Genomic DNA, 14,453 nt, shown 5'->3' on the forward strand with positions numbered 1-14,453 from the left:
TCTAAATATATTGAGAAGACAGAAAATTGGAAAATATATATATGTGTATGTAGTAGTGATTAAGCAACAGGGGGCAGGAAAGAGAATTATCTTTTCATCTTCCAAAGATGGAAGTCAATAGATAACGATTAAAACTGAAAATCCTCTCCAATAATCTTGATATTTAGAGGTAACAAGATAAATATCACCAAAAAAGTGAAAATATTTTAAAGTAATCTCTGGCAAATGGAAAAGGCATGGGAAATAGTGAACTTCTACTTTTCAAAACAAACCTTATAGCACTATTTGGCTCTTTAAACGATGTGTTACTTTGATCTAAAAATTAAATTAAAAAAAGAACAGGCAGATAATCTGAATTACCATGCAGATTAAATTAAAAAGAAGCCAAAAAATTTCAGAAAATATTTGGGATTTCCTTCCCTTCCTCTGTGGGCTTTGATCCCTTCCTGTTTGTCCCAGCTGTCTTTTCTGGTGTTGTCACATTAACTGAATCACATCACAATCACTTTTTTCTCTCTGGAAATTTCTCTCTAATGACTAAATTAGCAGTTAGAGTCACACAGCTATAGGAAGTTCTCATCAAACATCAGAAGCCGCTGAAATTTCCCTTTGAGTGAGTGGACACACTTGTTTCAAGATGCATATTTCTCTAAAATACACTTTTATGATTTTGTTTCTTTAGCAAACAAAAACAACAAAAAGGATATTTCTGCTTCTAATCTAAATTGAAATGGTCCTAACTTTATGAATAGAATAGAATGAATAGAATAGAATATCCAAACTTTATCATCAAATTCTGTCTATAGCACAGACAGTTGTTTCCAAACTATTTAATTTCCCAGGTGGTTCCCTTCTAAGGCCAATGAACAAAAAGAGATTGGGAGTTTGGCAAATTGATTTATTTATACCAGGACTCACTCATGATTGAGGATGAAGAACACGCGAGTGCACGAGCACACGTGCACGGCGCACACAGACACACACACACACACAGAGCATTTTCGGTCTCTCTAATTCCTAGTTCTTCCTACTGGCCTCTCTGCTGTCCTCCCACTGAAGAGTGGCAGTCATTTTTCAAAGGGAGTGTGGATACAGCTGAGAACAAAGAAAGCAGTGTAGCTTTGAGTTTCAAATTGACTTTTTTTAAGCCCATAGCCAAAACAATAATCTTGAAAGCATAGATTTCGTTTGCAAGTGCCAGGCCCTTGAGACAGCAAATGGCTTTTTTGGGTTCTTGTTGTGTTTTGTTTTCACTGTTAAAATCTTAAGTCTTTTCCCAGAAAAGATGGGGTGGGGGAAGGGGCAGGGAAACATAGCTGGGCAGAATAGAAAGAAACAAACGTGAAAAAAAGAAACTTGAAATAAGTTGAGGGGAAATCCAAAAGCAACAGAGAAGTGTATCCCGCTTCCCATCCAGAACCCTGGGATGTGACAGACACAGAGTGACCAGGACAGCAAAGGACAGGCAAGCATCGCAGGGCACTTTGAGATGTGGAAGAGTGAAGGGAGAGCCCACTAACCGAGCTCTCCTATAGCAAAATGAGGTCAGCCACATATTCATATAGCCCAGTTTTATTGTATAGCTATGTAAACCCACCACTAAAATACCTAGGTCTGGAGAACTAATGTGGTTTTGCTTTGCTCTGAATTTACAACTTTTCAAATATGGAGTATCAAAATCCATTCATTTGTTCAAAAAGAATTCATTGAGCACCTACTATGCTTCTGTTACACCAGGGATACGGAGTTGAATCAGAGAGACAAGCTCCCTGCCTTCTTCACGGCTCCCATTTTAGTTGGAGAGACAAGCAGTAAATACATAAAGAAAGAATTAAAGACTCTAATTACAGACCATAACAAAGAGATAATGAGAAATAGAGGACACAGACACTTGAGACAGACTGAGGAAGCAAGTTCTCAAGGCAGGAAACCAGAGAAAACAGGTGTGAATTATCAACTCCTGATTATTTTTCCCACCAGAGAGCCAGGAAGAAAAGAAGAGTCCTTCTTGAAGAGTCTCTTCTGTCTTGGCGTCATCACCTGAGCTCCTTCCCGCCCCCATCTGCTAAGCAGCACCCCATGCTCCAAATGTTTTCTCCACTCCTCACTGAAATCTCAGCAGCTCTTTTCTCTTCATTGTGACATTTGAAGCTAGTTTGAAACTCAGTCCGTGCTGGTATGCTAGAGGCTTCCACTTCAGAGAATGAAACGGCAGTTTTACAGGGGCCTTCTGGAGGGAAGGACACACAAAGCAGGGATCATCAGGCAAAGTGACCAGGGAGATATCCAGAAGTTGGCTGGCTCCCCTTAAATCACTCCTTGTAGGGAGACACTGCTCAGCCTATCAGGAGAGCTGCTCTTGATCTTTCAATAATTTGTTCCCAAATCACAGTTTTCAATGTTTAAGAGACAGAGTATACTGATCCAGCAAAGCAAACAGAAGAAAGAGCCAGAGCAGTGGGAGGGGCACCAGGGAGAGATCAACATCAAAGAAGCCACAGATGTTTCTATATGGATGAAAACGTGTCTGTGAAATTTAGCAAATGTATTTTGAGAGGTGGTACAGGGGAAGAAGTCCACTTTCAATAGCTAGTAAGTGGACATAAGTAAAGACATGCTTTAGGAAGCTTGCTTAAAAGGGGAATACTTGGTGGACAGATAATAGGCAAAGAGAGCGCAAAGTTGAATGTTTTATTCATGTAGGCATATTTTTTAGGATTGTAGAGACACAAGCATGTTTAGGTGCTAATGAGAAAGAGTCAGTAGAGAGATGGACAACACAGAAGAAATAAGGGCAGACAACTGGAGGAAATGCATCAGAGGACAAAGCAAATCTATGTCCAAGCCCTGGACCACTCCACAGGATTCTAGACTCATATAAGTAACCGCCCACTCGACATGACAAATGACCGTGCCCAACCCAGCATTCACAGTTGCTTGCACCAAAAGCTTTAGAGTAAATCCTAACTCTCACTTTCTCTCATATGCTTGTATTTTGTTCGTCCTAACCATTTGTCCAGAATCTAACCAATTCTAACAACCACCACTATCCTCTCTCACCTTGACTATTAACCTGTCTGCTCTCTTCCATCCTTGACCCCTTGCAGTCTATATTCCACACAGCAGCCAGACAGATCTTTGTAAAGCATAAGACAAATCATGCCACTCTTGGTCCAAAACCCTCAAGAGTCTTCCCATCTGACTCAGAATAAAAGTCACTACTTTGGCCTACAAGGTCCTATGTGGTTTGGCTACCCCCTCACTCCCAGCCCCATCCTACCTCCAGGCTGCCTTTGTGAGGGTCAGGAAAGTCCAGGAATGCATGTCTGCTACAGCTATCCTTTCTCTTTTGGAGAAATAAAAGGAAGGCCATCTGCTGAGATGAAGGGTGGTCATAGGTTTAGGAGAGGTGGGAAGAAAACATGATGTGAGAGTTATAGCTGCTTAGCAAAATATGAGAGGGAGATGACCTAAACTAAGTAAAGATTCGTAAGATTGCAAACCATGCATGTTAGTGGCACCTGTTTACATAGCTGTGGTTTACTCCAGCTAGTGCTCCCCAATCCTGATACAAGAGCAAAAGAGGCAGGTAAATCCAGGTCGGGAATTTTTTAGGGTATGGTGCAGCAGAAGAACAAAGGATGATGGAATCTAGAGTGTTGGTGTGTGTAGGAAGGTAGGGAGTGATGTTATTCTCTACGTAAGCCCTCCTAAGCGAAGGGAGTTGGGGAAATACACCTACTATGAGAGTCCTTTGAGTTTTTTTCTAAGGAAACTGACAGGCAAAGTCGCAGACAGCTCAGTGTAAGAAAAGTTCCTGAGGACAATGGCTCCCACCTCAAAGCCTCATTAGAAGACTCAACACTAAACATGTCTCCTTTGCCAAAGTCTAACTAGAGGCATAACTTAAATGTCCTTCCTCTACATTGATTTAAGGCATTCTGTAAGGCTCCCAAATTAGACTTTCACAGATTAAGACTTTTGGAGGTTGTTAAATATAAATTAACTTTAAAAAAGATAGGATCTAAAAGAGTAACTCCAGAACTAGCTTCAGAGAGAATTTTTTAAAGCCTCCAGTAGTTCCTGAGAGGCAACTTGGATATAGTTCTCATCCCATAAAAATCTTACCTGCACACACAGCCCAAAGCTAAGACCATGTTCTTGGCCTGTGAACTCCCAGGGAGGCCCAACTCAGGCATCACAATTCACATAAATATTAAATAAGTAGGTAAGAAGCAGTCACTTAGGAACTGGCTTAGAAATTGCTCCAAAGAAAATCCCCTCTCTGAGCATACCAAAGCAATTCTTAAGTTCATGCATAAGGCCCATTGAATATGACATTCATTTTAACAAATTCTAAATATATTCATCTATGAATTTGTTAGTTTTTCAACCTGTGAAAAAACTTTCTAAGTATTTTATTTCCAGCAAAACTAAAATCATATATCAATTGATCCTTGATGTATGTGAGGCTCATGTAAGTCTCAAATGTTTTTTTGCTAACAGAGCACTACTTCACCTCCTGGGTAACAACTTATCCCAGGCAATAAACACATTCATACAAACCAACACTAAGTTTATTGGAAGGTCACCATATAATCTTGCAGTCGTCAGTAAATAAAATTCTCCCCTAACTAAAACACCTATCTTAGAAAGTAGGATTTCATAAAAACCTCCTTCTGAGTCAATTTTATTTTCTATTTTGTAACATGAAAGGAAAACTCTATGTACATGTAATACGTCTAATAATCTAATTCAAATATATGTTATTAAACTTGAAAGGTAATTCAGATAAAAGCGTCATTGGCAGTGAAAAATACTGTGTAAGTATAATCTACCTGCACCTGGTTAATGGCTACTAATAAAATTATTTTCCTTCATGTAAGAAAAAAAAAGGTTTAGATCCCATGAAGACAAATTCCCTATGTGGCTCTCTCCCCTCAACTATCCAATGAACTACTTGTGGAAGGTCACCCATGACCTCCCAATGCCAGCCAGATCTCCTGACTCCATGTCCCATTTGTCTCGCTGTGCCCCTTCCATCTTGAAGTTCTCTCGTCCTTTGTTAGTAACAAACTCCTTCCAGAGCCATGCTTCCTTTTTACGTCTCCAGGTTCTCTTCTTCACCCCTCTGTGGCTCTCATTCCTCAAGTGTCCACCCTAGCCAGCTTCATTCTGTCTCTATCCTGTACTCTCATGATATCAGTTACTTTCTCTACACTGTGACTCCCAAAGAGACCTCTCCATGCCTCACATCTCTGGAACCCAAAACCACACCTTTCACTGCCTAACTAACGAACATTTCTAACTATGACCTACAGGACTCTCACATTCAATACGTCCAAAAGAACTTACCCTCTCGCCCCAGTAATACCTGCTCTTTCCTATATCAGAAAAGAGCTTTGTCATTCACTCAGCTGAATTAGCCAGTAATCTACAAATACTTTTGAACTGTTCCTTCTACCATATCCCACACATTCATTCATTTACCAATAACAATTCAAAAAAATGTTTCAGGAACTTTACACACAATCTCTTTTTGAGTATTCCAAATCACTGCAAGGTAGGGACTATCATCTTCATTTTATGGATGATGGCTTAGATAATTGATGTAAGTTCTTAACAAGTGATAAAAAAAAATTGAACCCAGGTTTGTCTGACTCCAAAGTCCATGGTCTTTTCACAAACCATGCTGTCTACGCTAGACCGTGGGAAACTACAGCCCTCGTGCCAAATCTGGCCTGCCACCTGTTTAAAGTTTCATTGGAACCCAGCCATGCGCATTCATTCACGTACTGTCTGTGGCAGCTCTAGCACCACAACAGCATAGATGAGTGGTTGCAACAGAGACCTTATGGCCTGTGATGCCTAAGATAGTTACAATCTGACCCTTTACAGAAAAAAAAAAATGGCCAGTTCAAAACTGCACCCTCCTCCATGTCCCTATCACCTCAGTTTATGTCTTCCTGGATTACTGCAACAGCCTCCTAACTGGTTTCTCTGCCCACAGCCTTTATCTCCTCCAATCCATCTTTCATACTAAAGAATAAAATTCTTCCTATTTATCCCACAATGTTTAGGATAAAAGACAAACTCCTCATCAAGCTATGCAAAGCTTTTTGACATCTTGGTTCCTTCCTTGCTCACCATCCACATCTACTTTCCACTTAAGCCAAAGCGAAATACGTGGAGTTCAGCAAAAAGGCCAACCCACTTCATGCCTGTGTTTTCAAGAGAACATTTGTTCTCTTTACCTGGAAAGTACCTAAGTCCTGCCTCATTTACCTACTTGTTTTTATATTCTGAGCTCAAGAGTCACTTCCTCCTAGAAACCTTCCTGGATTCCTCAGGCTAGGTGAACTTTTTTCATTCATCCATTTATGCAACATGTGTTTAATAAGTACAACTATCAACTAGACACAATGCTTTGTGCTAAATATACAGTGAAGAACAGGACAAACACAGACCCTGTTCTTTCCAGCCTTACTATTCAGCCTAACTTCTTTATTCACCTGTTCAAAGTCTTAGCTCTTAGTTCACAGTATAAAGAGAGATGGGATGAAGACAGAGATGGAGATGGAGATGGGATGGAGATGGAGATGAGGATGGAGCTGAAGACGGGGATGGGGATGGAGATGGAGATAAGATGGGAATGGAGATGGAGATGGGATGGGGATGGGGACGGAGAGAATGGGAGAGAGAGAGAAAGATGATTCAGTGATTTTCTTGTCTGACACTCACCATACTGCTAACTCATTGATGGCTAGGAAGTATCTAGCTTGTCTCCCTAATACAAATACCTACCAGAACACCTGGCACAATGCTGAATGAATTAAATAATTTTGAGTGATACAGGGACACAAGGTAGTTCCAGAGACCAAGCCCTCACAAAGAGACCGGGCTAGTTAATAGGCCACCGAGAAAATTTCCTGTTGTTTTCTGGGAAAATTCGACCTTTACAGAATCTGAGAGGATTTGTGAAAATATGACCAGGCGTAAAAAGAAACATGAGTATAAGAGAATATTCCTGCAGAAGACACAAGTTCTATTTTGAATGAGAAACAGGGAATAAAGTGCACCTCACATGGTCTTTTTCTAACTACTTGACTATACGTCTGAAACTACTAAACTACGAGAAAAAGGTGTCTATAACCCTGAACTTTGGGCTCCACGAAATGTTTTTCTTCATGGGATACTCAGCTCATTAAAGAAAAGAGAAGAAAATAAGAAAAAGTCTTTTTTACAAGCAGGGGTAAAGCAGACACAAAGAATTGACCCAGTTTCCAAAATAAACATTAAGCTTAAAGCTCTCTCCATCTGGCTAAAACTAAAACCAGAAATTAAAATCAGCATGTTCACACTCCATTTCCTACCTACACCATAATAGCAAGGGCAAGAAAAAATTTAACGTATAACTAAATGTTATATCTGAGTCACCTGAAGTCTCATATGAAGATTCGTAAACGAATTTTTTTTTAATATTGGAAAAGGGTAACAACTCGCTTTTAAACCTTCCTGGATCTCCATCTGGGCCAAACATCCTTCAGAGTCGCCACTGACATGGTGTACAGACTGCTCCCTGGGCCCCATTCCTATGCCTGGAAGCAAATGTCTTTCAGTCTTCCTAGCTGCCTAATTTCAGTATGAAAAAACACTTCTCTTTCCAGAAGCATATTTTCTTTTCTCTATAATATTCCTTGACAGTCTCCCCTCTTAACTCTTTACTGAACATATCCCATACAAGACATATCTTACTCTCCATAAAGCAAGGTATGCAATATACATGAAAAGCCCTAAAACCTTTAAGGGACCCCTCTTCCTTTTCCATATTAGCCTCATCTCCAATAACCAGCCCAATCCTATGGACCATGACATAATGCACTAACAGAATCTTAGACATATAGAATGTTAGCACTGAAGGGACCTTAAAAGTCATTTGTTTCAACTCCTACATTTCACAATTGAAAAAACAAAATCCAGAGAGAGTCAAAGATCCTCCATGGTCACACAGGCCTTTGCCCTAAACTTATTCTATATTCTCCCAATCTCTGGGTCTCACCATCTTCTAAGTATTTCCTTTTCCTATGGAGAAAGGTAAGGGTAATGCCCATAATCTCAGCTTGGCTTTTATCTGAACTCCACAGAGAATGCTAAATGAGCTCATCAAGTGGAGAATAGGATGTGCAGCATCAGTCTCCCCTGCGTGCTGAGTGACCAGTGTGTAACTAAATGCTCCCTGGTGGCCCTTAACCACCCACATGGAGATTCAAATTTCGCTTTGTACACATCCCACTGGCAGATGGTCCTGCTATACTTCTAAATGTGCTAAATCACTTGCTCGCTGCATTATACACCATACTAGTCAATTACAGAAAGTTCTTAGATGTTTGAGCTATCATCAATTACATCCCATTTGAAAATTGCAGATTAGCATTATTATGACTGGGTTTCCTATCTACCAATTAAACCTTAGCAATTTTCATATTTAGAGTTTTTAGTTTTGCTTCATTTTACTTTGTGTGTGTGTGTGTGAGGAAGTCTGGCTCTGAGCTAACACCCATTGCCAATCCTCCTCTTTTTGCTGAGGAAGATTAGTTCTGAGCCAACATCTGTGCCCATCTTCCTCTATCCTGTATATGGGATGCTGCCACAGCATGGCTTGATGAGCGGTGCACCAATCCACGCCCACGATCCGAACCCTCAAACCCTGGGCAGCAGAAGCAGAGCGCGTGAACTTAACCGCTATGCCACCATAGCGGTTACCACAGGGCTTTAAAACAAAGCCCTGCTTTGTTTTACTTTTGAAGACTTTGTTTGCATGGCATCCCAGCAGGACAGATTCTGACTGTCATACATCACGTGAGTCAGGCTGCCTCAATTTAGCAACTAAGCAGGCAACAATGGAAAGAGTAAAAAATGCTTTTAAATAAAATAAATAACCAAAGTCCAACATTATAGTCCTTTGAATATGCTGTCTACAGGTTTACTAATTTAATATTTAATAGTGTATTAAAACAAAACAAAGCAAACAAAAAATAGAAAGAGAGAAAGAGAGAGATTTATGGTTGGTCATGAATTACTTATGACAAAAAGTTATTCATAGCTTATATTTTTATTTTACGTGTTTCTTGTTTTATAAAATTGTAATGAAAGATGCAAAAGTATAGTTTTTTATAATGGTTGAATTAAACTAAAATACATTTTATGTGATTATTTAGTAATGAAGAAGGAACTAAGTAAGCAATTGCTTTCTTGATAAATCTTTAGAAAAGGATTAATAAAAATACATTAGGACAAAAGGATAATCATATGAAAAAAATTCCATATTCATATTCCTTTGCTTTATAGCCACCAAAACAAATCATCACTGTACTAAGGTGCTTTCTGAATAGAAGCAAAATTAGTCAGCCTGCCAGTCTTCTGAAAAAATAAAATTATTAGGGGCTCAATAATAAGATTATATAAATGAAACGGATTAGAAAACATTTCAGGAAGGCATCATTAAGTATTTACTAAGTAAATTAGCAAAGAGATTACCCACATCTTGATCTAAAAAAAATGTAGGCCATTTTCCACAATTGCTGCAGAACTAAACTGCAAAAATATCCTCTTTCACAAAAGCCCTGTGGCAGTGAATTTCATGAAGGTCAGCAGAGTAGTCAGGTTCATTTGTGAATGGACAGATACCGAGGAATGAAGAGGAGCTGGGGTAGTAACGACTGCAACCTGGGGTAGTAATGGCTGCTATTTGGGGTACTAACGGCTGCTACCTGGGGTAGTAACGGCTGCTACCAGAGCCATGGAGTTCACTCAAGGCACAGAGCATGCCAAAACTGAGAAAAGACAAATTTCAGGTAAAGAATGCATGGTGGTCGACATACGTTGAGAAGATCCAAACAACCCTTCCAGTTCTAGAATCTGAGCAGGAGGATTCTCCACCTTGAGCACATGTAGGATAAAAGGATTTAAGACTAAGCAACTCCTCAGTAGCAGGTAAGAGAAATACTCTGATTCTGCTGACATAGAAGAGAACAAGAGGAAACTTAAGGTGACTGGGATTGAAGGGAGGCCACAGTCATAAATTTTGTTTGAAGATATGTCTGTTACCAACAAGGAGAACCTTGAGACTGTGTTCCTGGACAGAATCCACATGAAATTCAGCATCAGGGGGAAAGGACCTAGGAGTCAGAGAGGAAAGGCCATTCAAGAAAGAAGAGGGCTCAGAAAGGATGTAGGAACTGGAATTGCTGCCGTTGAAATTTCTAAATTTTGCTAGAAGTCACAAAAATTTCAGATGACTTTCTCCAGAAAAAGAGGTATCATTTACAAGTAGTGATTACTTTTCTCAACAGAAAACAGGCAGTTGGTGCTTCCCTCAACCTTTTGATAAAACATCTTTCTCAGCTACTGCGTTATAAGGTTACATGTGGTGCTTCTCATAGCCAGCATAGATTGGCTATAATCCTAGCACAATTGAAAGCACGCACCTTTCTGTTTCCTATCTCCCTCTTCTCTCACCCTCCTTCCCCATCACACATGCACACACACACCACTAAATCCCTGACTAGGTCTATGGCTGATAACACATATTGGGTTCTGGAAACACTGGTGGTTGGTTTTTGTTTGTTTTCCTTGGTGTTACTGTAGAAAAAAAAATAATACTAAGATTACACACAGCTGCAATAGCCACACTTGATTGATATTTTGTACATGTGTATCTAAGAAATTTTGTAATTGTGGAAAGTTACTGTAACACTTCATAAGTCTTGACAGTTTTCTATCATCTTTTCGGGTTGTTGCAAAGGAAACATGCTTTGAAATTATTAAGGACCCAAGGACTAAGAAGGAAATTAAAAGGCATCTCCTTGGAACACTCTGGCTATAGAAACCAGATTCATTCGGAGGCACAAAAAGAAAACCAAAGTCGACAGGCAAAAAATGTCAGAAACTGGTTTAGAAACAGAAAACTACTGCTCAGGTGTTGAAAGGAAATAGTGGAAACTTAGGAAGAAAAAGAACCAACTTTAACACTAGGTCTTCATCTTGAAATCAAGACAGGAACTACAGAAAAGGGAAAGAAGAGAGGAGAAAGAAATTTAGAGATAGCAATATAAAAGGCTACAGATGAAGTAGAGAAGGAATGGGACCAATTCTGAACAAAATGAAGTTTTGAAAACTCAACTGAGTCTATGTGAAAATTTCCAACGTAGGTAGATTCAGAAGGTAGATGGTAAAAAGTGGTGGGAGAAAGGGTTGTTGGTGCTTCCATTGACTAGCGTCTTAAACTTATCATCAGCCTAGTAGGAGACTTAGGGTTGGGGCAATCCAGCTAAGGGAGCTACTACCCTCCCAAGGGCAGACAGTATAGGTGAGCTCACCAGGGCTTTAACAAAGGAATCAGGGCCAAAATTCAAAAAGTGTGCATGTGTCCTCATCAGAGACCTAACTGGAGTGGATTCATGGACAGGAGATCCTCATTATAACCATTAAGGACATCTTTAACTTCATTCATTCATGCAACAAATTGAGACTGAGTATGGCATTAACAATTGTTTAGAAGTTGAGTATCCAGAAGCAAAAAAAAGGCAGACAAAGGCCCTACACTCATAGGGCTTACTTTCTGAAGGAAAAGAAAAACAAAGTAAACATGCTTTAAAGTCTTGGGAGGTACAATGAAGAAAAAGGTTCCAGGGCAGAGAATAAGGGTGATCGGCATTGGGGTGGTTTTTTACAGCAGGGGAGTATTGGGGGGAAGTTCTGAAGAGTGATTTGAGTGGAGACCTGCATGAGTCCAGGGCCTAAGTCAGGCAAGGGCTCTTACAAGCAGTGGGGAAAGTAAGTGCAAAGACCCTGAGACAGGGCTGAGCTTGCTGTGTGCAGCCCGGTGTGGATGGAATAGAAGAAGCGAGGGCAAGATTGGTAGAAAGTGAAGTGCCCAAGGCAGACAAGGGCCAGGCCCCTAAGGCTCTGATAGAGGGGTAGGGAGTCTGGATTTTATCTTATGTGCAATGGAAAACATTGGAGGGCTTTGAGCAGGGAAATGAACGGTATGATCTTATTTACTTTAAAAAGGAGACTCTAGCTTCTGGGTAGAGATTGTGGGACAAAAGTAAAATCAGAAGGAACATATAGGAGGTGACTACAGACATCCAGGCCAGTGATGGCGGTGACTTGGTCTTGGGTGGTAAACTATGGAAGTGGAAAAAAATAACGAAATGTATTTTGAAGGTAAAGCCAACAAGACTCACTATGAATAGAGGAATGCATGAGAAAAATAGGAATCTAAAGTGATTCCCCAGTTCGGGGCCTGAGAAACAAAGTGAATAACCATGTCCTTCAACTCTACATAAAGTTTATTTCCTATTACTCTCTTGTTGAAAAATCTAACTATGCTAGCGTGTTCACTCTGCAAAAGTTTGGCAATTTCTTAAAAAAACTAAACATGCACTTACCATATGTCCCAGCAATTGCATTCCTGGGTATTTATCCCAGAGAACTGAGAACTTATGTCCAAACAAAAAACTGTACACAAATGTTCATGGTAGCTTTATTTGTAATAGCCAAAAACTAGAAACAATCAAAATGTCCTTCAATGGATGAATGGTTGGACAGCGGTATATCTAAACCATGAAATACTACTCAGCAATAGAAAGGAACGAGCTATTGATACACTCAACAACTTAGATGGAGCTCAAGGGGATTATGTTGAGTGGAAAAAGCCAATTTCAAAAGGTCACATTTTGAATTATTCCATTTATATCACACTCTCAAAATCACAAAATTATATAGATGAAGAACAGATCAGTAGTTGCCAGGGGTTAGGGATGCTTAGGGGAAGGAGTGGGTGTGACTATAAAGGGGTAACCTGAGGGAGATCTTTGTGGTGATGGAACAATTCTATATCTTGATTTCAGTGATAGTTGTATGAATCTACACATGTGATAAAACAACACAGAACTATACACACACATTGTACCAATGCCAGTGTTGATCTTGTTATATAAGATGTAACTACTGGAGGAAACCAGATGAAGGGCACAAATGCCCTCTCTATACTATCTTTGCAACCTCCAGTGAATCTATAATTACCCCAAAATAAAAATTTTTTAAATCTAACTATGCTAAAGTCTAAGGCAAAATGCATTATATAAATATTAAAAGTAGTATAGTAATAAACACATCTGACAAAATGTTCTCTTCTAAATTTATAAAGCATCTTTTTGCCAATATATCTTACCACTTTTGATGTGTAGTTAACAGTTTAATTAATCATCAGGATCTCTTTGTATGTAAGAACATTTTCCTCCTAAAAGGCTCTGGAGCAAACAGCACTTGGAATTCTCACTCTCCCTCTGTTACCTCTAACCAGGCAGTAGAACCTGTGCATTCTTGTTTCTGTCCCTGTTCACAGGAGTATAGAGGGAGGAAAGCTAAACAACCACTAACACTGGTGCTCCAGGAGATTTCAGACATTCTGAACTCTGCAAACTACCTTGCTTCAACCCAAGATATTGACCCTTCACGGGCCAGCCAACACTTTTGGACTTTAACATCTTTCCCATCAGTGTCAAAATGTAGAACTCTGCAAAGTGGAATCTCAAATGGGATGGCTTAGGCCAAATATCAATGACCATGACTCAGAGGCTTAACAAGTGCTAATACATTAATCATATTTTCAGGATCTTAAGGTTACTCTTTGTATCAGAACTAGGCTTGGGTAAATCATCTAAGTTAACTTGAAGATACAGATGGTGGCGAAGTCTCCCTCAAAATCTTCTATTAAAACATCTTCTTTAGTATGAATTTCCTTAATGTTCTTATCTTATCTTGTTCTTAGCTTCCACTCCTTTAGAGAGCACTCTACTCCCAAGAACACCATCAATACATTTAGTACTCAGGTATGCATGCTAAATCCTAGATACTCTTGTCATTGCTGAATAAACTTATATTTATTCATCTTTTCTTTGTCTCAAACAGGCATATATTCAACCTAGAGTGTTTGTAGTGGAGACTAGATTTACAAACCTTTCTTATTAGTCTTAATTGTAAAAACCTACATAAAAGTGTATCCTGAGATCAACTTTAATTCAGGAAGTCAATTATTAACTAAAATATTTTCTAAACTGTATCTCACATCAGATCCTGTCTGCTTTTGCCGAATTTAATGCATTGCCAACAAAATCTATGGAATGTACCAGATGCTGCCTGTCTAGATGCTGATCTCCCTTGGAAAAAGCTCTGCCAGGTACAAAGCTATGAATAGAATTAAGTCACAGAGTTTGCATTCTGATTTTTGTAACACTCTATCCACATTGTTTTTCATGTGTTAATACACTCTAAAAAGTAAAATACAGGGGATGGCCCAGTGGTAGCAGTTAAGTGCATGCGGTCTGCTTTGGTGGCCTGGGGTTCGCAGGTTCGGATCCCGGGCACGCACCAATGCACCGCTTGTC

At 39.6% G+C, this 14,453-nt stretch overlaps 1 protein-coding gene across 4 annotated transcripts in view; it reads right to left on the minus strand.

The window, feature by feature from the left end:
* The window catches only part of KCNH5 (potassium voltage-gated channel subfamily H member 5), a 310,565-nt gene that overhangs the window by 200,284 nt on the left and 95,828 nt on the right, over positions 1-14,453 (minus strand). The window lies entirely within an intron of this gene.

This window comes from Diceros bicornis, chromosome 24, assembly GCF_020826845.1.
Source record: "Diceros bicornis minor isolate mBicDic1 chromosome 24, mDicBic1.mat.cur, whole genome shotgun sequence".
In the NCBI taxonomy this organism is placed as follows: Eukaryota; Metazoa; Chordata; class Mammalia; order Perissodactyla; family Rhinocerotidae; genus Diceros; species Diceros bicornis.